General features: G+C 41.2%; 1 protein-coding gene across 4 annotated transcripts in view; it reads right to left on the reverse strand.

Annotated features, from left to right (window-relative positions):
• Positions 1 to 25,742, reverse strand: part of DCX (doublecortin) — an 85,915-nt gene that overhangs the window by 46,516 nt on the left and 13,657 nt on the right. The window lies entirely within an intron of this gene.

Raw genomic sequence — 25,742 nt, forward strand, 5'->3', positions numbered from 1 at the left:
TGCCTTTAGAAAACTGAAGATGACATAAATCAGAGTAGAAGCGGGCCCAAGGCTTCTCCTTTTGGGGTCTGCCTCATTCTTTCTACAGTGTTCTCTCAATGTGTTTGAATGGGAAAGTGTTACAGAAAGTATTTCATCTCGCCTCCCTTCTTTCTGTAAAAGACTGTGCTAGAAAAGAACATTGCCATTTGCACGCACGCAACATACTTTACTTCCAGGCTGGACATCCCTGTGGCTTGAAGCACTCTGTCCTTTCCCAGGAGGCCATGACAGTTCCCTGCCTGCCTTTCTTTTGAAGGAGAAATCAAAAGGTGCTAAATTCCCCTTTAAAGCATACTCTCAACATAGAGGAGTGTTTTGTGCAATAAGACACACCATGGAAACTCTCCAACATCTGCATTGGGCTAACATGCAACGGGGCTTCTTCATAAGCCAAAGCTGTAGTCTGCCAGATTTGTTTCAGTTGAGAGTCATGCTTATCCCACTTAGTATTCATTCCAATACATATTTCATCATGTTAATGCATATTTTATCACACTTTTTGTACCAATTCTTTTAGCATTTTGCTTTTGCAATGTTGCCTAATAACCCATGATTGTATATCACCCTGTGTGCATGTTTGTGACTTGTGCAATTCCCTCCTGTCCCTAGGATGGACTGATCTTCCCAGACTCCTATTCTTGCTATGTACTGCTTCCAGTTTAATTCCCTCATCTTGGGTTTCTCAACCCATGTGTTCTCCATTATAACAAGAGTGACTCCATACCACGTCCTCCCAGCTCCACTCAGGCTATTCCTACAAACTTACACTGTTCAGCTTTTCTGGATATAACTTCTATGGCCACTCTTATCCATGCAAACCAGGTCTTGTAAATTTTACTTTAACCTACAGTCCTCCTGGTTGGAATAAGTTTTATTCATAAAAATGCAGATTATTGTTTAGTAAAATATTAAGTAAAATGCCTATCTGCACAAAAGATAAATCAAAGCTCAACATCAACCTTTTTCTGAGCTGATATTTCTGACATAAAAGACTCATGGGCAGGCCATTGCTAGCAGTGCACCATACACTGGCAAATTAGGCAATGGAAACCATGAACATTTGGGAAGTACTTACTTCCAACACGTTATTTGACCTGCTGAAGAAGTCACCTAGCTTTTGAGAGCTCTGCAAGAAGAATATATAGTGTAGTCTGATGATTCAGCTGTCTCATTCCACAGTCCAAGCTAATCCTATAAAGAGCTATCTGAAAATACGTAAAAGTGCTTGTCTGCAGAGCTGTACATGTATATGTATGCTTATACACTTACATACATGTACACAAAGATAATTTCACATCTTGAAAGAACATATAATTTTACAATATCACAGAGGAAATGATGAAATGGTTTTACCATCAGATCTTCAAGGACAAGATGTTAAAGCAGCTATTCAAATTAGTTCCTATAGGGAAGTGCTTCACTGTCTACAGAAATCACTAGTGGTTCTAATGACTCATGTTAGGATTTAAAGCATTGGAAAAAAGCTCCATGAATGTATCAAAATAATTAAAACCAGTATACTTGCAGAGTTGTTTTTTTTGTTTAATCAAATTCCATTTATCTTTTTGCACTAAAATTTAACACATGAATTTTTCCCTAAGAGAAATAAATACAAATTTCATATGTATTTATTTTTAGCAGTACAAAATGCATCCTCTTCCCAACACACTTCAGGGAAGATTTACACAAACTAATTAAAACCCCACACACATACGCACATATCTATGTGTGTGTATATATATATATATATATATGTAAGTATCTATATGGGTAAAAGTTACCACCTTTGTGGTCACCCAACCATGACCAGGGAAATATGAGAGAGAACAGCACTACTGACATTTCTTCAGTGTTGAGTGATTCAGGCATGACTGGGCAACTGGGGAAGGCACAGCTTCCAAATGTGAGGGCCCTTGATGTAAAGTTACACTGAGGTATTGCATCTAGGAAGCACACAGGGCACCTGACTGATCCTAGCTGGTGCCTCAGCGCTCGAGGTAAAAGGAGTTCATGCCCCAAACTATCTGCAGTTTTGCAAATCCAAGTCAATACCGCAAATTTGCACCCCAAATTTAGGGGGTGGGGGGTGGGGGAAGTGTACTAACAAGCAACAGCCTGGCACTTCCCCCCCTGCAACCCCCTTGATGTTCCCTAAGCAGAACACAAGACAATAAAAACCAAATTCACAGGCTACAAAGGGATGGATTAGTGTAGTGAGACCCAGTTCACCAGAAGCAGATGGCCACAGCAGTCCCTTGGGACTGCCCATCACAGACTCTGAACCTCTTGGGCAAAGCAAGGAACAAAGCCTGTCTCACTGTGACAAGTGCACACTGAGAATAGGTTGAGATCCTTTCCGTGACCCTACTACAGGCCAGAATCTTCTCTGGATGGGCTTCAGCTAGTTTGCTCTTTGGCCAGCAAAGCACAGACACTAAACTGGCTGAATTTAGCTAAAATAAAGCATTTCACTCTCTCACTGAAGATAACATAATCCATCTTGTTCCTCACCATCCACTGCTAATCTACACAGCACTAAGGAGGACTGATGCAAACAAAGTTCCAGAGATCTATCATGAAAACGCAAGGATGAAGACACTGAGCAGTGTATCCTCTAACCACCCCCTGTGGGTGAACAGCCTGTGCCCCTGGGGCAGGCAGATCACAGACATTCAACCATCCCCACTGCCAGCAGACTTGACCAGGAGGCTCAGGATATTCCCCGTGCATCCAGGTGCTCCCAGGAACAGATAAGGCCATTTATCTAACCAGAAAAAAGGCTTGAAAAGCATCTTCCTGTACTCTTCTATAATAAATAGTAAGTTTCAATGTTTGCAAAGAATGCTGAAAAAGCACTACTGACTCCATTTTAGCTAATTCCCTCCTCCTTTCTCTTGCTCTTTCAAACTGTTATGATCCCTGTGACAGACTAATGTAGAAAGAGGCTCTCCTACCTAGCTACACACAGGGCAAGTAATGACCCCAAGTCTTAGGTCACCAGCCTTTTTGCTGCCCTTTTCTTTCATCTTCTATTACTCTCCATGCACATCTCTTTCTCACAAGGAATACTTTGTTCATTTTGGAGATGTGAAAAAAATCAAGTTATTTCAGCTGTTCACACCTACAGACTCATTTCCACCTCACAGTTCTCCAGGGATAAGTGAAGATTAATTGCGCTTTCCCCACAATCCTTACTTTGATAAATGAAATTTGCCTACACATTTTGTCCAGGAAAGGCAATTTTGAACAGGTATGGACATAGTGTAGCAGTTAAGCACAGCACAACTGGGAGTTTAGTATAATTGACAAGGAAAACTAGAAATAAACCTTCCAAGTATTGTGGGGAACAAGGCTATGTCATTGGGGGAAGTAAGAAATGTGTAGGAAAGGATCACTCAACTGGGGAGGGGAGGGAAGGGGAATGCTAAAGTTATCTCTTAGCTGTCATACCTGCTGGGTGAACCTCGACAAGCTGAGCAGACTGAGGGCATAAGGCAAAGACAGGTCAATGAGAAAAGGGCATTTGGCCACTTTGATTTCCTATCCATTGAGGACAATAACACAAGCTTCTTTTGTAATGTATCTGAGCTGCACTGGTAACATGCTTCCTGAGGATGCAGCATTATCTCCTGCATCCAACACCAAGATTGCTTTGACACTGTTCTCCAAATGCACTTGCTCTCCCTAGATTTTGGTCCCACTCACCCTTGAATAACTTAACCAAGCATGAGGCACCTAAAGTATTCTTACACTTGACTAATCGCTTGTTTTGGAAGGTGCTCTTTTTCCTCCGAAATTAAAAGGTATGCTTAGCCAAAGTAATCCTATTTTGTTGAGGTGTAAATCCATTTATGCAAATTGCCACCCAGCTTTTGAGGGCTGAAAAACTTAATAGTGTCCTATGTTGGACTGAATTGCAAGTAATTCTCCACTTCATCAATATTTCCTGAACTTCCCGCTCTAAATTCCTGCAGCAGAGTCTGTGTGTCTCTGCCAGTGTCCTTACATTAAAATTTTTAATCTTTTATGCCGCCTGCTGGGACAATCTGAGAAAGGAACCCAGAATAACCACAGTAATCACAACAATTCTAAACTTCAAACTTAAATCCATCCATTTGGCACCTGTGATTACTGAAGTTAAACCCAATTTGACACCACCCTTATTTTGACGCAGATTTTCCATAATACTTCTTTTGCCATATGCCAGTTCAATTACAAATACTCTTTCTCTGCACTGCTGCCTTCCAGATGCACTAAACTTCCCTCCTGCAGACTATAAGAAAATGACTTGGCTCCTTTTCCCACTGCTTTCTTTTCATTCCATTACATCAGACAAATAAACAAGACTTAATTTGCATTTAGTATATCATTTACAGCCCTCCCCCACCCTTCCTTTCTTCGTGGCAGATACCAAAAAAACAAAAAAGCATCCAAACCTCATGCACTGTTAACTTTCATACCTAAATATCCACATCCTTTCTTATTCTAGGGGAGAAAGAAACGGAGAGAAAGCAGGAGGAGATATTATAACATCTCCCCATGAGATAAATGTTGGTTATCTTATATAATTGAATTACATTCCTGGTGTTCAAGGGCCAAATCCTGTTTAAACTTACTTTGCAGTCTACCAATTTTATGTAAGTGCTGGAGTAAGAGGGAGGAGAATCTGACCAAATACACTAAACTAGGTGAATAAGGCCTCCTACAGATGTTTGGGTTTGGGGTTTTTTTGTAACTTCCAAGATCTAGTATCTTTGTTAGGAGTCATTCTGTGATAATTCTTAGAGCAGCATAGATCCACAGACAAGCAAAAAAGCACTGCTTACTTTCCTTACTTCTCAGTGAGCAACCCCCTGGCAGAGCAAGTGCAGGGTACTTTATGTAAGTCCCTTCAGAATTGAGATCAACTGTAGGAAGCAAATGCAGGTGACCTATTTGACAAGGTTGAAATAATAATCAAACTGGATAACTCTTATAACCAAGCAAACAAACTTTTGAACCTTACTGATGCCCCACCTGTGCAAAACACTTATAAACTCCTCTAGCTTGGCACACATACACTGGATTTAGACCACCTGAGGATATGGTGCTCTATGACCATTTTCTAAAGCTCCTTTGCCCCCATTGGATGTGTTTCTAAATAGCTACCTATTAAACAAGAAGTCTTATAAGCATTTAAATTTGCAAGAAGGAAGCAACATATCCCTCAGGCACCTTTTCACTCACCTGTGCTGATACATGTTTTACTTCTTAGAGACTGACTTTTCTGCCCATTGGGGTATGCAAAAATGTATCCTTCCTTACCATCTCCCTCCAAAGCTGCATGTGGAAGCTCTTGTTCATCACCTATCAGTCAACCATGCTAATATGAACTGGTGAAGCATCTTGGCAATAGCCTGTAGGAACCAAGGGTATCTCCAGAGTGATGCTACCATAGCAAGGCAAAAGAGCCCTATTTTCACTTCACTTTGATTTCCTGAAGCGCTGGGGAACCCACAACACCAGAGCTCCTCTTAGACCACATTGGCTGCAGCCCCAGGCTTTGTTCAGTCATTTACACCAGTGTAAAGCGAGCTCAGAGCACAAAGACAGAAAATCAGGGTCTTCGTGGTCAGCTGAACACCTACACTAATAGGATTAAATCTCTTGCTAGATTACAAGTGTGTCAAGTTTACAAATAATCAGAAGGGGGCCAAGCCCTCAATTTGCAGCGCTTCATACTACAGGTGACAGCTAGCTCACTGAACCTTCTGGTACACGCATATTCATATTTGGAAGTTCAAGAGAGCACCCTCATCCTCTCTAGTCAACTATTTTCCCATTTTCCCTTTGGCACATTCAGTGGATTTCTACCTCCCCCCCTCTGACCAGGTTCAGTTTGCTTGTCACTTGTTACCAAGCTGATGACACCTGCTTGCTAATGTCCTCTGCACAGCGGACATACCAAGTGGAACTTGAAGCAGATGTCTTCTTAGTAAATTAAAACAAAACAAAAAAATCACCTCCATAGGAATGGAGGAAACTTGGAATCTGAAGTCTGTTTTGTCTTCTCCACTGTAAACAAAACAAATGGTTGGACTGATAAACTCCAGTTCTGCTTATCAGATCCTCTCATGAGATTTGGACACCGCGGTATTCCCTCACTGGACCAATCTGTCTGTATCCTACATTTCTGTAACACCCTATAAATTACTGAGCCAAAGTAGAATCCTTAAAGCTACTTCTCTTGCCTCCCACTGATGTAGCGAAAGAAAAGGGGCTGTATCCTGGGGCTAGGGAAGGCTTTGAACAGCAGGAGCCTGGATGGCTAACAGTCCATCTTTGACATGGCAAATTGCAAACAGCACAAACAGAATAAAAAGAAGAAAATAGGAAAGCACCTCTGAGAAAAATTTCCCATCTGAGGCGAACAGAAATGATTTCTTGGAGCTCCTGTGTTTCCTGTTAAATGCGGTTCATCTCCCACAGCCCAAGCGGCTCAGCTTTTCCACGGAGCTGAAGCAATTGCTTAAACAAAGGATTTGCTGGGAGCTCGGTTACATCATTGCTGCTGGCACTGGCAGGCTGCTGAGGAGGAGGATGTGTGATTTACATATCAACAGAGATGCTGAATGGTCAGTACCAGGCAGGCTGACTGCACTGCACTAGGCTCGGTTCTGCTGAAGGAACTGTGCTACAAGGCTGCAGCTGCTTAGAAATTATTCTGACTCAAGTTGCACCAGGGAAGGTTTAGACTGGATATTAGGAAGCATTTCTTCACAGAACGGGTTGTTAGGCGTTGGAATGGGCTGCCCAGGGCAGCGGTAGAGTCCCCATCCCTGGAGATGTTGAAGAGTAAAGTCGACATAGCACTGAGGGATCTGGTGTAGTTGGGAACTGTCAGTGCTAGGTTAATGGTTGGACTGGATGATCTGCAAGGTCTTTTCCAACGTAGATGATTCTGTGATTCTGTGACCTGCTCAGGTCAGATAAATTAGAAGAGATTTTTCTTCTGCATATTTTTTTTTTTCCTCTGTGGCAATGAAGAGGACAAACACCGAACCTCCTGCTTGGAGCTGCCTCAGATGCAGGGTGTTATTTGGCAGGGAGAAAACAGTAAAGATTTTTTCACAAGGTGGTAATTTGGTGCCTAAGTGGATAAAATGGCAGATTTGCCCTAAGAGGAAATTGGGTAATTGCTGAGACTGGTAGAACAGTACTCCTATTAACAGGATCATGTTCAAAATCCTCTGAACATCTTTTCCAAATACATCTTTAAACTGTCAGCACTTAAGCAAGGGACAGAAGTAACAATGTTAGGACGGACAAGGGCAAGCAATAAGAACTACATTACTTTGATTTTAAAAGCAGCTTTAGGAACAGATTATCAGTTAGTATAAATGAATAAATCTGTACTGTTTTTAATAGAGCTTTTCAGGCTTATATGAGTTCTTACTCTGCAAAAATAGCACCTCAGACCTTCCCATTTACAGCATCTCAAAATCTTGCTTTGGGAATACTCTATTGTCAAGAAGGATGTATTTTATGTATTTTTCTAACAGTTTTTTGCCAAACATAACCCAAAATGTGACAGCCAGGAAACTCCCATACCAGCCCTGTTAATGGATTTCTTCAAGTTCAAAACCTATAGGTATTGTGCTTTGGGAATACGTTTGAGTGCTGTCAGAAATAGCATCTCTACCACTGTGCCAGCTCAGGGAGAATTACATGGGTGCTACCCACAAGTAATTCTTTTACAACTCTTCACCGAGAGTTCAGCATCTTCCTCCCAACTATCCAGCTAAAAGGACGAAAGGGGATAAAAACCTAGAGTATCATGCCTAGTTGTTGCCAATCCACTTAACGTTAATTGATGGTAGCTGAGAATGCAGCATCCTGTGTCTCACATTAAGTCCAGCCCTGTCAGCAGCACAGAAATAGCTAGCCTTCTCCAGAAAGAGTTCAGATATTGAGGTGTGGTGCCCAAATGACACCAGTTAGACCCAACGTGGCCTGACATCAGCATTGCTGATGTGCAAGGACCAGAGGAATCCAGCACCCCCAGGTCAGCAAGGAGACAGCTGAAGCAGATGAGAGTATGATGAGGGCAAGGTGAAGACCCACTCTGTACCACCTGGCAGGCATGAAAAGAGATGCACTCTGAGTCCACAAAATGGTGCAGCAGTGGCTATCTGAATACCTGCTGCCCTAGTGATCTCAGAGGCATGGCACCTGTCTCGGGCATAACACCCTCTGGAGCTGCTGTCAGTGCACACACCACTAGTGATCCCCCAGTGAGGATGGTGCCTCAAATTGCTTTATACTGAGAGCAAGGCCAGAGGGCTTAGGCTGAGAATCTGGCTCACCATCCCCACCCCTCTTTACCCTTACTGCTACAGTGTAGTCTGATGGAAACAATAACAACCTTGAGACTATTTATGTTTGTTGTGTTCATTTTCCACATTTCTGTCCAGAGAAGCAAGGCAAGGCAATAGTGAGCAGCTGCTGTAATTTGGTCTGTGCTAGTACACCCACCTTTCACTCGTGCATTACATGCAATCTCCCTTACATTAATCAGCACTTGCTACTTCCTACCCTTCCATTTGACAGGCAAGGTAGAAAGCTTTAGCCTGGCTGTAGCAGACTCCAGGTATTCGATATGTGAGTTTGTTAAGAAAGCCTGGCCTGTGGCTGAATTAAGACACTACGCTTGTCAAGAGAGTAGCTGTTACAACTGAGGTAATGGGGCCAAGGTTTCAGTCTGTAGAGTGTCACAGAGCTTAGTCTCTCCCTTATATACTCAATAAGCTATTTTCTCTCTTGCATTCAAAATCTGGTACAATGACAAAGGGAAGAGACAACAGCCATATACTTTTCTGCAACCAACAAGATATACTATTTTTATGTGAGAACAAGTAGAAAGTGTTGAGACAGCACAGAGCAATGCAGAACAAACTGGTGAAGTGCTCAGTGGAGCATCAGAGCTGGAAAGGCAGGGAGAGAGTGTTGCTCCACTCCCTCTCCCATGTGCTGGCTGACAAGGCAGGCTGGACACAGGAACTAAAGCTCTCTTCAAGGAATGATCCAGTGAGGCTAGAAGAAACTTCTGGGTTTTGTCATTTCTGTGTAAACAGCAATGAAATACTTTTTCCTTCCTTATAATTTTTATAATAAATTATTTCAAACTCTTGGCTTAGGTATGTGGTAAAGATATAAAAGGGTGGCTGAGGAGATAAACACAGTCTGCTTAGGCACCTTTAGTACAAGAAAATGCTGACACAGGGCACCAAACCCAGGAAATATCAGAATTCCTTTAGTCAGGCTGCAAAAATTACATGCAGTTATCAAAACCATTAGCAAAACCCAAAAAAAAGGCTGCATTTGCAGGGGATCCACACAGAGACTTGACTATTGCCACAGCTTCCTCTGCTCTCAGGGGTTCCTCAGTGTCACAAACTGAACCCAGTCAGGACAAGGACATCTGAGGAGACAGCCCTTCTGTGGGGCTGAATGCACACAGGTTATTTAACTCCATGCTAGAGATGAGTAAAAAAATTTTTGAAAAGTAGCTCTTGGGGATGCTGTGACCTTTGCTATTACAAATGGGTTTATTCTAAATGACAGAAGCATTTAAATAACTGGGTAACAGTTTCCCCTCCAAAACTACATTTCTTGCTACATCAGACATTGCTGACTCTTAAATTATAGTTTGCCATAACGTAGATTTTCCAGTCCTTGTTCCACAGGAGCTAGCTAGGACAGTGATATCATTCCTAAGGAAAAGCCACAAATGCTTAAGTGAGCTACAGTCAAATTTGATTAAAAACAATGCAAGTATTTAGAGTTACAAAGAACGAAACTTTCCACAGCCAGCTGGCCTGGGAAAAAAATAATCAAGGCTTAGTTTGTGTAGACTCTCTTCTGTAGTAGCAGATTTGACTCAGTGCACTGGCATTTTGGATGCAAATGCTCAAAGGGTTGCACAAGTAGAATGAACTCTGCAGAGAATAGATATAAAGGCCTGACTGTTGAAGAGCCTCATTCGCGCAACGGTGAGAAGCAAATCTAAACTGAAGTGTCTAGTAACAACAGGGCAAACAAAGAGCAGCCAAGAGGGACTGGAGCTGCAACAAGAGAGCAGGGCATGGAATAACAAGCTTCTGCAGTGAGAAATAAACTAAAACAAAAGACTGGTTTGGAAAAGCTTTGGCAGTGGAAATAACAGGACACATGTACACAGATTTCTTCCAAATGGCCAGCTAACCACTACTGCTTGTAAAGCTGTGCACACATTGTATTCTCTGTTAGTGGTTAATCTGCAGCTGATTAAGATCCACCCTGCCTGTGCGTGCATGAAGAGGCATCTAGCAAACAGACTGGGGGAATGATGCTTAATAACAACACATCCAGTTGCGTGATTTGCACTCACCATTATTTTCACAACCAGAAGCACAAGAGATACAAACATGGTCCTTCTGAGTCTGAGAAAAGGAGCTTTTGTGTGTGGAATTACTTCTGAGCTGAAATGTGAAACACACTGGTGGATCCTTCTTTTCAGAGGTGACAATTAAGGAACAGTGCTGGTCTTCCCCTTTGTCCTGGAAGGCCCTGAATACATTGGATCATCAGAATAAGATCATGGCCTGTGGAAGTCTTCTGTAGAATTCAGCGAGCTTTGGGTAAGCAATAAGTATTCGTTCCTGAGAGATTAATATATATCTATAAAGTACGAATTCAAGGCACTGCCCAGGTCCCCCATGTGCTATACTTCAGCCTTCTTAATACTTCTTTGACTTTAATGTAAATCACAGGTTTATTCAGAATGACACATGCACTGCTTGACACTTCTTCCAGCTTGAGCAGTGGAAGCCCAGCACACAATAAGTGTGTTAATAAACTGCAAGGCATAACCTGGATCACTGCAGGGGTGAGGAGAGAATCCTTTTCCTCTCACTCCTATAGAGTCCTGTATCGCCCAGGGATCATTGCCAGCTAAAGCAAAAGAGCCAGCCAGGGGCAAAATTAAGGACTTGGTAGGCTAATGGTCACATTTGGTGTGGCAAATTCTCTGAATCCACTGACAATTTAGGAACATAAATCCCTCACTTTTATTAGTCACATGCTTCAGTTTTCCATACAAATTGAAGACTAAAGTTTCCCTATTACCACAAAGTTATATACAGTGATTTTTCTCAAAATAGGATGCATTCGTCAAACTGCCTAGTAAGAATGCCTTTGCCCCTGAACACAGGGAGGATTAAGGTGTGAAATTCCTATTAGGGCAAGGGGATTAGGCTGTTGCATTTACATAAGGATTTGACACAGAGGATCAGTTCATCGGTGGGTGTATGCAGGCTGATGCACAGCCTCTGTGAGGGGCCAATAGCTGATGTTTCAGAAATGAGGGAAGCTCCTCCTTCACAAATGCACTTACATCTTTTTGCATGATGCAGCTTGGAGAGACCAATTCCTTCTTGATCCCTCCAGCAATCACTCTAAATCTTAAAGCATGAACTACAGGATTGCACTGATTATTGTCTGGATAGATTTACATCTGAAGTAGTAAATTAGAAAGTAATTGATGAGAAAAACTGTTAGATCTGGAATCAACAAAATCTATGTAAATACCATGCACACAAAAATATCTGGAAAGCACCAGCTCAGGGATGAAAACTATGCCATAAGTACCTGGATTAGAGTGATGATGTTTTCATATCAAAAAAGAAACTATAGTTCAAGCACATGTTTTTTAACAAATAAATACTACCTGGACTGCTGTTTCTTCACTTAAAAAGTTTATGTAAGAAGGCCCTGTGCAGGCATGTGGGCATAAAAAAAAAAGGTGTGTCCTGTAACACCTGCTATTGGTGCTCATGGATGTGAGGCACTAAATTTCAGTGTCCTCATTTTCACAATCAGATCAGATCACACCAACTTCGTTGTTCCCTCAGCAACTCTGCATGCTAGATTTAGCACTATGTTAGGCAGGTACATTTCCATTTCAGTTCACATTCCCCAATCTTCCTTGAATTTTGCCCTAGGAACAGAGTGGCCCAAACTCTCAAAAGTTAGTTTTATTTCTTGGTACCTCAGGGTTTATGATCAGGAAAGAAAATGCATAAACCAATAATACTTTTTGGTCTTGAGTTTAACAGCAGATCCTTTAGTATATTCATATATAGGAAGAAATTCTTTCCTGTGAGGGTGGTGAGGCCCTGGCACAGGTTGCCCAGAGAAGCTGTGGCTGCCCCCTCCCTGGCAGGGTTCAAGGCCAGGTTGGACGGGGCTTGGAGCAACCTGAGCTGGTGGAAGGTGTCCCTGCCCGGGGCAGGGGGGTGGGACTGGATGATCTGTAAGGTCCCTTCCAACCCAAACTATTCTGTGGTTCTATGAATATATCAGTTAATTCACATTAGTGTGCATTCATCAGTGAACCATAAATATTCAGTATTAGGGTTCACTTGTTTGGTTACTGCACAGCACCTTGAATAATTTAACTATTCAAAAGCATAAAATTAACAACTGACTAGAATTAATATATTATGATTTATACCTGAAAAAAAAAGTCCTACAAAAGCAGAGCTTACAGCTTCAGTAATTTAGGAATTAGTTGCTGGTCACTATTAAATAGAATAGAATATTAATAAGCAGAGACCAGCTTCAGGCATGGCCAGTTTCCTTGCCTTTCTTCTCTTACTGCTTAACACTGCTCCCCAAACTCTGAAAGCACCTGCACACAAGATTACTTGCAGGGAGCTATTCACATGCTTAAATCCTTTGATGCATCTAAGTCAGCATCCTCAGCACATGGTAGAACTTGGACCCAACAAGTCACTGATGGCTTGAGAAGTTCTGCCACTCCAGAAGCACAAGCCAAGCAGCACCGGTGTCCCTTGTCACCTTTTCCTCTGTACCTTCTTGCGGCTCAGGCCAGCCAGTCTGACCCTAAGCAGAAATCAGCTGAAACACCAAATAATTTAGGATGACATAGCCTACATAGGAAAATAAATGAGAATCCAGGAGTTCATAAAACCAAGGTCTGTGCCCAGATCATTAAATCACTATGCTTTCACCTTTGGAAATTATTAGTTGTTTTTATTTTGCACAAAATCTGAGAAACAGTGTATCCTTCTGAGGAGAGAAAAAGTCATTAATAGCTATTTCATAGACATGACCTGTGCAGCATATGATTATCACAAAGAATGAACAGGCAGGCAGTCACACATTGGATTCAGGACAGTGATTCATAAATCCAAACCCTAGCCTCACATGTTGCTTTTATACAGGACTTGGTAAGAGCTTGCCTGAACCAGAAGTGAAAATCATGCTTTTTAATTTTATTCCTGCATTTCTGAAATAACAGGCCATTTCTGGCACATGCTATCACTTCCCTGCCTCAAGGAGAAAAAGGTGGATGTTAAAGAAGCCATAAATAGTATCTGCTGGTACTCCCTTTTCTATTATGTTGACTTTGATTCAGTTCCCTGCAATTAACAGGAACAAGAGAAAGACAAATAAAATTATCCCAGCTGTTTGTGGCCGACAGACCTGGCCTCCCAGCTGAGAGCTCTTTGTGCTGCTGAGAGCGTCACCAAGCAACCAGCCCTTGCAGCTGCCAGGCTACAAAAAAGAAGTGAAAGCATGACTTATGGAAAGGAAGCACATGTGAAGGTTGGGACTGAATCAATCTTCGCTTTGTCTCCTGCCTAAATATGGCACCAGATACAAGAAAAGATCACCCTCAATGGATCTTGCCTGCTGAGGGGGCAGAACCCAGACACTTAATTTGTTTTAGAAGCCAGAACCTTGGAGTACTAAACCCAGGTATTCTGTACACGATATGTGGATGCAGTGAAGAGAAGAGGGATTGAGTCTGTTACAATGCTATTGAGACTTAGTATTCTTCATCAATCTTAGCTGGTGGTCCAAAAAGCAGCAGAAGGTGGCCCACAGTACAGCTGCCAGAATGACTGTATTGTCCCAATTGTAAGTCAAACCCCCATATAAGTCAAGTGGAGGTGAAAAAGATTGATAATTGAAACAATATGGCATGGAAAGCAAAGCAAACAGGCAAATCCCCATGCACACAAGCAGGGAATGAATAAAATGGGAGGGGAAAAAATGGAGAGATAAATGAACATTCATATGGTGCTCTATGTTTTACTGATTGGTATAGCAGTGTTAGCTGTTAGAAAACTGGAATGGGTAACAGATATTCTTCCTACAGAATCTATGCAGTCCTTTGAAAATAAAAAAGGGGGTTGAGAGACTCTGATGGATACCATCCCTGGCCTATATCATCCCTCCAGCTCTCAGCAGTCTGAATAAGTCTTACAAGTGAGTCATCTGTTTTGTCTAAAAGCTGCTAAAACCAAGATGTGTGAAAACTTTTCAAACTGGAACATTAAAGACAAATTGACAAACTCATTTCACCCTCTCTATGAGTTTAAATGTGTCAAGCCACACCTGTCTGAAAAGATGAAATTAATTGCCTTAACCTAGGTCACACACTACAGCTGAATCTAGGATTCATGTCAGGAGCCCTGAGACCCACTCTTGCTGCCTGAATACCTGAAGCACACTGCCTCTCATCTGTGACATATTTCCTGTATCAACTACCTTCTTCTGGTTTTGAGAGAAAACCTTTGGTAAGCTATGCTGAGAAGAAAAAACAAGTTGGTTTTCACTGGTATTAAATATTACAAGATCTGTAAATTAGTGCTCAGTGTATCCACTTTTGGCCTGACTAAATTTTTCCTTGTTTACTGCCCTTTTTACACTAAATTGAATGCTTCACACCTGCAGTTGGAAACAACCCAAACAATGAATGTCAGGATCAGATGGCACTTTTTTCCAGCATCTATTTTCTGGAAGAAAAAGCATTCTGCAGAAACAGCGTAAATGGAACAGTTCTGCACTATTTGGCACTAAATCACTACCTGCTGCCAAGAGCAGTACAAAAACTTTATGAAGCTGCTTATGATACGGATAAAAATTCAAGGAAAAGCAGACATTTCAAAAGCTGTTCTCCATTTGCAAACTGCAAGAAATGCCAAGACTGTAAAGATCTCTGTTGCTTTACAGTGCTAAAAATAACATTCACCAACAACTATTGAGACTCTTCCACAAAATTCAGCCAGCCTTATGGCTTTCATTTTGACTGTGAAACATACACATCATTCTGCAACTCTCTGTGACTAGGGTTGTCTAAAATGAAGGAAATCCCCAGTACCATTTACTCTCAAGGTATTAAAATTCACTGGAAGCAAAAAAGATGCCTCAATTTTCAGCTGGTATTAAGAGATGTAAGTTCTTGTTTCTAATCCATTATGAAGGGCTTTCAAGTAGGCAAGAATAACATTCTTAGATGTTGGCTATCTAACTCAACTCTTTGACACACTTAATTTACATGTAATCCTGCAGCCTGCCAGCAGTTGATAAGGTTCTGATATGTGCACATTTGAGAAAGGGAAGTTTAGTCCTCTTACTGCCTTTATGGAGAGCTGAGCTCCACGATGGAAGGCTGCTCAGGTTAAAGTTTCAAACAAATTTTTGCTACTCTGCAAATGCATTTGCCCCCAAATAATTTATCTGCTAGGTTTAAAATTCTCAGTAAAGCGAAAATGGCTGCACTGCATTTTTGCTGGTTTCCATTATTCACAGACTCTTGTAAATCTGAGGTGGTATGGAAGAAGTGTCAAGGGCACAATTTTTCTCTCCACTGCAATGATACCATTTTGTAGCCATAAAGACAGTGCAGAAGTTAGACATATCAAAGTAGATAAAGTTACAAATCCTGAGTTAATGGTTATACAATACACCTGACTGAAGAATGGACAAGTGCATACACATTAAGAGCAAGACTTTTACAAGCACTATATTTTGTGCCCCTAATATAAGGAATATGATTACTGCATACAGTTTTGACAAACCCATTTCAAATGTTCCACTATGCCGTGGGATGACACATGTCACCTGCCTATAGAAAATTAGGGTATTCCCCATCTGTAGAGCTACACCTATAGCTTATCTCAACATCTCTGCATAACCAGACACCTTGGACCACCAAAGGAAGTTAACTTACTGGGTGCCAGGTCATCTTGATGCCATGGGCAAACTCCCAGTTTCATACTCGCAGGCACAAAACCATACCAAGACTCAGCAGCCATGGAGAGCCATGAAAGCCGTGTGTGTTTAGCACTAAACACTCAACAGCATACACACTCTGACCATTTGTAACCTACTTCATGTTTCACTGAAGTCCCAGTTATAACGTACAGCATTAACAAGAGTTACCTGCATGAGCTACCCCATCCCTTCTAGCTGCTTCAAGAGAATATGAGAGAGTTGCAGAGGGCTGTAGTGTAGCACAGTCACTGGAGAAACATCTTATTTACTTCCATATTCCAAGACACATTTGTGAATGTGGAGAGGTGAACTGGAAGGGTAAATGGAATACAGCAGTATTTTAAAAAGCTGTTCCTTTCTGTCTGAAGTTTGAATGCATGCCATATGCTTTAGCACGTTGTTTTGATTCTGTGCTAAGATATTCTTTACTAGCCTGCCTCATCAAGACCAATCCTCTCTGCAGAATAGCAATTTTTAATTTAAGAGTAATTTCTACCAGTGTGTGCCACTTCGCACTTCAGATCATCCATTACACTGCCTGTTCATCTCTGTCTCTCACTTGTCTCCCAACTTTATTACAATAATTTTTTCATCATCTTCAAGATCACTCAAGAAAACAGTAAAGACTACTTGTATCTTAATTTTTACTCTGATAAAAAGTTATTTCTACCCTGGTTTCTTCTTCTAAACCTGTTTCCCATCTGTGATAGTATTTTCCCTTCTTATCACTACTTCAGGTTCCTTAATAGGTTCTTGCAAGAGCCTTTACTCATGATTTTTTAAAGTCTAAATGTCCAGTGGCTCTTCCCTATCCATGATTTTATATGTTCTATTATTCCATACCAATAATTTTAACTTTCATTTCAGTTGATTTATCTAGGACAGAAGCTGAATTTTCACCACCTGATATACAGAGGAGAACAGGTACACCCATTACTCACTATTCCCAGCCTCTCTGTTCCTCTTTCAGCAATATTACGGGCATGAGGGAGTGAGGAAGGGCACAAGAGATTATATCAGGAGCACAGGGTACAGCAATAACTTGAAGAAATGCATCTTTCACAGAAGTATGCATGCACCACAAGATGCTTTTCTAAACGAATTATTCTTTCCTGTTTAGAATACCCAAAAGAAAAACAGACATCTGTAGCCATCAGCTGTTCTCCCTGTAGCACAGTTAGTGTGGTTAGGTGTTTCATGGGGTGGCTTGAACTGGTCCATCACAACCTGGGAGTGACATCCACAGCAAGGCAGAAGCAGAAGCAGAGCTGTGGGCCCTGGCAGCCGCAGGGGACTGAGTGTCAGATAAGCAGCACAGAGCAGATGGTGAGGGCAGGGGAGCACGAGGAATGAGCCCGGAGTCCTGCTCTCCCCTGCTGCCCTGCGGGCTCACTGGCTGCATAATTATTCCTGTGGAGCCAATAAAGGTTGTCGTGTTCATTGTCCTCCAGATAACAGACCTCAGACCTGGAGGACTGGAAGGACTGATCTCTCACACCAATTCTGACAAAGCAAAATCCCCCCGAAAGGTCCTTCTAATGAATAGTGCATATTATCTCATCTTACCCATGTCTGGTTTTTGTCCATTTTGTTCATAGCGAAGTCCCCCATTTGGGGAAAAAAAAAGAAAAAATAATGACTAAAAAGCAGGCTATAGTTCACACCCACTTTAGTTGAAAAATCCTTGATTTGAAGTATTCTTCAAGATAAAAAAATGAGAGAAAAGCATCATGAGCCAATACATACAAATTTCCTATTTATTTTAAATTACATAGATAATTTAAAACCTGTTAATGACAATGAGGTTTGCATTTATCTCAAAGAATAATTTTAAAGTAAGCAAACATTTTCAAAGTACAGTTAAAGACTCCAGTAAAATGCCTTTGGTTTATTAGACTAAGGGAAAAAAAAAAGTAACATCATTCAACGATATCATTGTTAGAGCACAATAGTCCCTGGGATCCTTTAACTAAAAGGAGAGTTTAGATTGCTTAGACAGCAAGTTAAGCTGCAGAGCTGTGTTCTGCTACACTCAGTAAAATGTACTTATACAGATAGATACACATGCATATACTCATACACACCCTGCTTGCTGTTAACCAGGAAACAAGAGCTATGTCTATTCAGAAAAGACTGACTGTATGTTCACAGGGGAGAGGGTGTGCCTTATGGCTTGGAGCAGTGAATGCTCTGGTAATTAGCCTTGCTTATTTTTCTCTATTCGGTTTGAATTCAGAGCTAAGCAAATCTCCAGGAACAGGTCTGCAATTTCAGCTCTGTATGCTAATCGATTTGCTGCAGCCTGAGAACCCCTGAACACAAGCTGAAATAACCCTCAGCTTTCATGGCTTGTCTTTGCACTTCCCCACATATGCAGGCCTGCCTTAGCCAATTCTGAAAATCTGGACGGATTGGATCCAACTTTTTTTCTCCTCAACTCCTTTAGACATACTTTTATTACAGTCAATTCGTTGACAGTATCTTTTATCATCCCCGGCAGACCTGAGAGTGGATGGGCACTGCTATCCTCTGCACTTGAGCAAAGCTATCACTTGTTCCCTACTGTCCCATACAGAGATCTCTCAATGACACTGGCATCATGTTCAAAAGACAAGATGAGGAGGCTTTTGACAACCTCTCTCTCATGCTCAGTCTGGGCCCTTTGCAACATGGATTCATTTCCTCAATACATAAGCTCCATCAAGATGCACATACTACATACAAAAAAGAATAATCACTGGTTCAGTTCCATGTGAAGTTTCAGGGACAAGAAAGAAGGAAATACTATTGTGTTGAATGATAGCTTTATTGTACTATTTCTTACCAGCCTCTGTTACTAGGCTGTATGCCTTTACCCGCATCTAGTGCAGGCTCTTCCTAAAGAAAAGTGTAAATATGAGCTGTGTTGTAACTTATCTGCTACTGAGTGAAAACAGCCTTTTGAAGGGGAAAGGGAAGGGGAAGGGTTTCAGGCAGACAAGAAGAGGTGGAACTTGCAACAAGATGTGGAATATGGTACCAACTGCCATCAGATTCTCAAGGTGCCTCGCACTAGATGAACTCAGGGGAGTATTCACACACATGGTGAGCTACTGCAGGTAGGGAGATATGAGCAAACAGACTACACATGATGCCGCTCACAACCTAAGGACCTTGCCTCACCAGAATAAGAAAGACATTTTCCCATTACAAACAGGGAATAATGCATGTATTTGCTTATTCTATGTGATCAAAATAAATGTTTACTAGAGTCCATGCATTAGGTAGACACTTGCTCAGAATACATTCAGTGTAACCTGCTTCCTCTCAGAGCAGGAGGGACTCCTATTCACACTGCTGGGATTTCTACTTGAGCACTAAAAAGGAACCAGAAACTTTCATGTGACAATACAAACTAGCAATGGAAAAAAACTACAAGGCTTTCTTGGCCTGTCTTAGCTCCTGATATTCAGCCTAATTTCCGTTGCTCATTTTCAGAGCATTTATTCCTAGATAAACCCTCTGGCATGACAGTGAATAATCCCCTTTTCTCCTGGGAATCAGAGTGAAAAGGGAACATGTCACTCTGTATGACAGAAAGAACTGCCAAAATGAAGATGCTAGTGAGGATTGAATTTTTAGCATACGTCTCTCTTGGGGTGTGAATAGCACCAGGACTCAGTAATAGGGGCCACGTACTCCTAGGTCACCAGGTCAGATGTGACTTCATCTTTCAATAATTCTGACAGCCTGCCATCTGTGACACAAGTAGCAGGTGTTCACGTGGATCTTGGTCAGTACATGGTTACTATCAAAGCTTGTGTTTCTACAAAATCAAACAATTTTCAGCAAGCAACAGTGCAACTCTGGACCCTGCTTCTAGACTTGGCACCTCGCTGCCTTAAAAGGACAAGAGTTTCACCACAGCTTTAGCCAGTATTTGCATAACAACAAAATGCCAATGAATACACAGCACCAAACCCTGCTAGAGGTCAAACAAAACATCCATCAGAGTTTGCAAGATGATAGTCTCCTCCACTGTCTTCCCTTGCTCCGTACATGCCTCGGGGAGCTGACTGGAGACTGCATTGATGGCAACCAGGTCAGTCTCAGTGCTCACATGAGAAGAGACTTGATCAAGACTTTAGCTGCTGAGATCAGACTGCTTCTGCTTTAATAAGAACTAGGATTCAGTGTTCCAAATATGCCCCTTTTCACCCAGATTCTGTGGCCCATAGATCTAAGTAAACAGAAATTAATAAGCATAAGGTTTCTGAATAACATCTCAGAAATCTGTCTTCTGAATATTTAATCATAAGTACTTAGATACACATTCATGGAAGCTTGGCTTATTCATTCTAGCGAATGATAAAATCCTTAAGGGATACCTGAGGACTAATTGGTTTTGTCTGTGTTAATGTCTAGTCATTGCACGAATCGGGCAATGCTGAATTTCCAGCTTAGGCTAAGAGCTCCCTAAAGATAGAGAACTAGGCTGTGTTGTCTGGCACTGTAAGTGACTTGGGTTCAGAAGTTCTACAGCCCATACATTATTACTACCCTTCCTTGTATGACACATGGTTGCTAGAGAGCAATAATCTCATGCAAACACCCTAAATCTGAGTAGTCTGCAAAAGCAATGAGAAGAGGTGAAGTTGGGAGTTAATTCTCACCCTGAGCAACCTACTGGGGGAGGCGGCTACGCCTGCACAATTCCTCTGCTAGTGTTTGCGATCCAGATCTGACCTCTTGGTATCAAAATGGGAGATTTATGCAAGGTCTGCCACATCTCAGCAGTTAACATGATGCGCTAAGAAAAAGATGCAAAACAGATACAGTTTTATTGTTACAGCTTTATGCAGCAGGAAGGAAAAATGGGACTCGCCCCCCCCTTTATTACCACTGGCTTCTGTAGAGCCTTTTGCAGGAGGCAGGATATAAAACACACTTGCACTCATGTCCTGCTCTTCCCTCCCATTTGCTTTGGGGCTAGATCCCAGCTTTACATGAGTGCATTAAAATGTTTTGTTCTGGGGTTACTTCAATGCAGTTTTTCAGCATCCAAAAGGGCAGTCATTATGAAGTCTCAGAAGGATGAGGAGTTTCTGACATCCTACCCCTTGACATGTGTAATAATGCAAACCAATTTGCTTGCTTTGTAACATTGAACCTCCTGCCTCAGGGTGTAAGTTAACTATCTCCAGGGCTCTAGAGGGAATATTTTCCCTCTGATCTTTCAGCAGTGCAGATGTTACTAGGTATGTCACAGAGGTATTCAGCTGCTTCTTGAGCATCAATTACAGATTACAGCCATTGGAGGTATTTGTCTATTTTGGTTGTTCTATGTCATATTGATACAATCGCATTAATATAATCAATAAAGCTACACTATTCTGGCAGAGCTTGGTCTGCTGTTAGCATTGACACTTGAGCAATGAAATTTCTATAGTTTGTTTCCAAATACCATCTTAAAATCAGTGCAGCAGCTCCAAAGTTTGTTGGTTTCTCCAGTGCAACTTGTATGGATGCATCTAAGGTAGCTTTTTACTAGTAGTACAGTACTAAGAGCTGCTTTATCAACTACTTTGTTGGCTTTGATCCCAAAGTCCCAACCTTTAACCTGTTGTGAGATTAGTCATTCTGCGTCTCCCTTTGTGGCTGCCGCCCTTCCTCAATGCAAGTCATCTAAAATAAAATAGCAACTTCTCCTCTGGACAGGAGAGGTGGGCTGGCGTCAGCTTTGCAAACAGAAGGATGAACTTCACTTATCATCCGTCACATGAAATCCTCATCAAAGCAAAGAGTGCTAGAGGGAACCATTTTATTAAGACTAGAAATTCTTTCAGGAGGACAGTCACAAATATCCTGACATATGAAAATGTATATAATTTCTTCTGATGAGACCACTAACACTCAGATGGAACAGAAGTACTTTATCTGGGCTAGGTAAAAGCCAATGAATAGCACGTATGTGACTTCTCCCTGTGCTTGAATATTTTAAAGTCCCAAAGAGGTCTTTACATGTTATTTTGGCTAAAACCACATTGAGTTCACTGCTTGTTGACCAGAATATCTATATTTATGTGGAACTGAAGCATACCAGTCCTCCCCCCTCTGAACAGCACTTTATTCTGCTTATTTGGTGATGCTAGGTCACAGAATAGGGTATTTAAGAACTAAATGGGGAAAAGGCAGAAGGAATACCATACCACAGAAAATATCTTAATGATAAACAACAACTGAACATACCTGATGATTTTCTGGTCAATCCACAGTATCACCCACTCAGCCAAAAAAAAAAAAAAAAAAAAAAAAAGACTGATTTTTGTTACTACATCTCTTCATATACTTGCTGAACAACTCACACACTTTGAAATACATGATAGCACAGGAAAAGAAGTTCAGCACATACAGAAGACATTAGCTTTTCCAGGACACTTCTTAAAAGCAGGAATGAATGCACACAGACACCACTTGCAAAGCAAGGTGCAGAAAACAGAAGATGGGAACTGGGCTGACAGTGATGAAATAGCTTCCTCTTTTCCAGAAAAGCACCTACTTATTGTACACCATGGTGAGAAAGAAGCACAAGCACAAATAGGACAGTAAATCTATACAACCTTTGCAAAGTCTAGTTCAGACTATTGCAATCAAAAATATCTGAATGCAACTTCATCCACAGTCTCAAATTCTGTGTTCTAATTTAGTTTATTAATGACATGAGGCAGAAACTGCCATCATGTGTTTATAAAGTAGCCAATCCTCCCAGGAATCCAGACTTATTTGAGACACTGGATATAATTGTTTTAAAAAAAGAGAAAGAATCTACCAAAACAACTGTTTTCCAACATGATCCACAGATCAGACCAAATTAAATCCTGCATATGTATGTATTAATAACATATATGACACTACTCCACACAACAGCAGTTGTAGTCATGAAACCAAGTACTGAATTTGATCCACTCTATTGTGTCTTTAATGCACTGAATTATTTGACCTATATCATTTCTTATATGGTCATGAAAGTTCAAAATTTAAATCTGTTGTGATTCTCTGTCATGACTCCTTTTTGGTGAACAATTTGAAACCCCTTTTGAGTTCTGGGGTGTCCATCAAGAGGTGAATATTTGCTCCAAAGAGGAAAGAAACTTGAGTACAGACAGACAAGGCACAAGGCATTAGAAATATGTGCAAGACCAAGTTAAATAAACTACTTAAACACAAGATGCTAATTTCACAGTTTCAAAGGACCATATTTCTACAGACAATCCAAGAAAAGGCACAAAATTTCCTTAAAAAACCCTAACCTCACTGTTGTTTTGAGTGTTACATTTATTCAAACACATCCCATCTATCTCTCAATTAACTGCTTTCTCACTCCAAATGCAGCAGGTCTGCAGTGCATAGAAATGTAATTATTTACACACCACTATCATTGCCACTACTGTCTGTACTTCTAAAGCATCTTGATTACTCTGCTGATGAGCACCATGGAAATGCCTATAAATAAAATAATCATATCCCCTCATTAAGTTACAGCTCATGGACTGAGGAAGGATGATTATCCTTTGTACGTTCCTTTTGTAAATTTTATCATTTCGCAACAGAGGGGGTAATGTGCCTCCGATGACACTCAAAGAGACAGACTGTCAGGATTCTTGTCAGTATTTCAGCTTTGAGCAGCTTGCGCCTTTGCGTGAATATTTTCTCCTGAAAATAAAGTACTGTTTGTCAGAATTAGGCATTTAAGAATCTCTTTCCAATGGCAGAATCAGACATGCAAGAATTTCTAATATCATGATAGGACATCTGATTTTATGGAGCACTATGTCATGGAAACCCTAACAGCAAACACTGTACCCACACCACTTCTAGCTCTAGCTTCAACACTAAGAACACACATAGGTGGAAAATTTCAAATCAAATTAGATTTAAAATACAAACACTGAAGGAAGCCTTCCAATAAAAACAAAGCCTTGGTGACGTCAGGAAGCTTCAGTGCTTCTGCACTGCAAACAAATATCAAACATTCCATTACCGTCAAATCACAAAATCTCACTCTTTTCAATAACTGCAATACGCATGTACATTCGCATATAGTAAAACTCCCTGTGGTTTATCTAACACACAATGAAATATCACAGTTCATAAAATGGTGAATTATAAAGCCAGCAGAACAAGTTAAATGCGATATCTTTACTCAGACTAAATTTACTGAAATCACATTTCTGCAACAAAAACTAATTGTGAAGTTGTCAGCTTGCCCCAGTCAAAACAGTGCTGAATTAAGGCACCAGTGACTATACAGCTATCAGAGCCTGACACGAAAACAAGGCCTTTTATTTTTTGATTCAAGAGGAGTCATGTATGGTGTGGTCTCTGCTATGGACAACAGTTTATGGTAGAAATTGCTAAATTACATAGATTTTTGTGCCCCTTGCTCAGCTGTAGCTCCATGCAAGGCAGCCACTCCAGCAACAGATTGCAGTCTACCCAACAGCAGCACTACTCTAGATGATCTGTAACTGGAGAGCAAGCAGCATTTCCCAAATCACCACTTGAGAATTAACACAATTTCACAGGCTGGTCCAGTCACAAGGCCACAAGCTCAGTTCGATTTATGGTCTGATTTAGTCTTGCTCTCTAGTTAGAAGTGGAAACACCACTTACTCCTGTAACTAGCTAAAAGATGAAGAAAACAGTTTGATGAAAGCTCATGGGGCATCCCTATTTCTGCGTGTCATCCAAAGCAACAGCTCACCTCCAAAATGCTGTCTGTTCTCAAAGAACTGAGGCAATTTACAGGTTCAGATTAACTATTCATGACTGAGAGCAACAGGACCCTGACAGCATGAGTAGGCAACTGCTTTCAGGCCAGATCCATCATTAAACCCTTTATAAAGCCGCTGTGATTCAAAACACATGGTCCTGTGCCCATGCACGATTTCCTCAGTCAGGACAGATCATTTGACTTTCTCCTTTCTCTTCCCTCAGCCACTTCCAAGGTTTCCAGTACATCACTCCCTGTATCACTGCTTATGTACAGCATGCTACTATATCTATGGACAGTCTAGCTAGAAAGTCACCCACTCATGCATAAACTACACATCTTATGAAAAAAAAGTGCTGGGTTGAGACAAGTGGAAAGAAAAGCTTTGACAGGCAGTTGAGATTTGGGTTTATCTGATGCTTGAAGCAGGCACTAACTAATGTGCAGGATACCGAGGTTGGGACAAAGCAAGAATATCAGGCAGGTTAGAGTGCTACTTTCAGCTGTCAGACACTGCACCCGGACTGTGCAGGACACTTTATGAGCCTATGTTTGGGGTTAGAAGGATGAACATTTTCATATGTAAAATCTCCATGTTAGCTGGATGAACTGTCTAGGTTTGGCATGTTATTTCAAGAGCCAGTATTTGAATAATTTTCTCCAGAGATCGGAAAAAAGTTTTAATTTAAAGCAATAGCATCAATACCTAGAATATCCAGCATCCAACCCCCACACAAGAGCTGTGCTGCCTCACTCCAGAATCTGGAGCAAAAAAAATAGTGACAAAAATAAGATCATCCCTCAGTTACAGAAGACATAGAACTGTTAAATCAAGCTTAGA

This window comes from Athene cunicularia, assembly GCF_003259725.1.
Source record: "Athene cunicularia isolate RWA chromosome 4 unlocalized genomic scaffold, athCun1 chr4_part3, whole genome shotgun sequence".
NCBI classification, from domain to species: domain Eukaryota; kingdom Metazoa; phylum Chordata; class Aves; order Strigiformes; family Strigidae; genus Athene; species Athene cunicularia.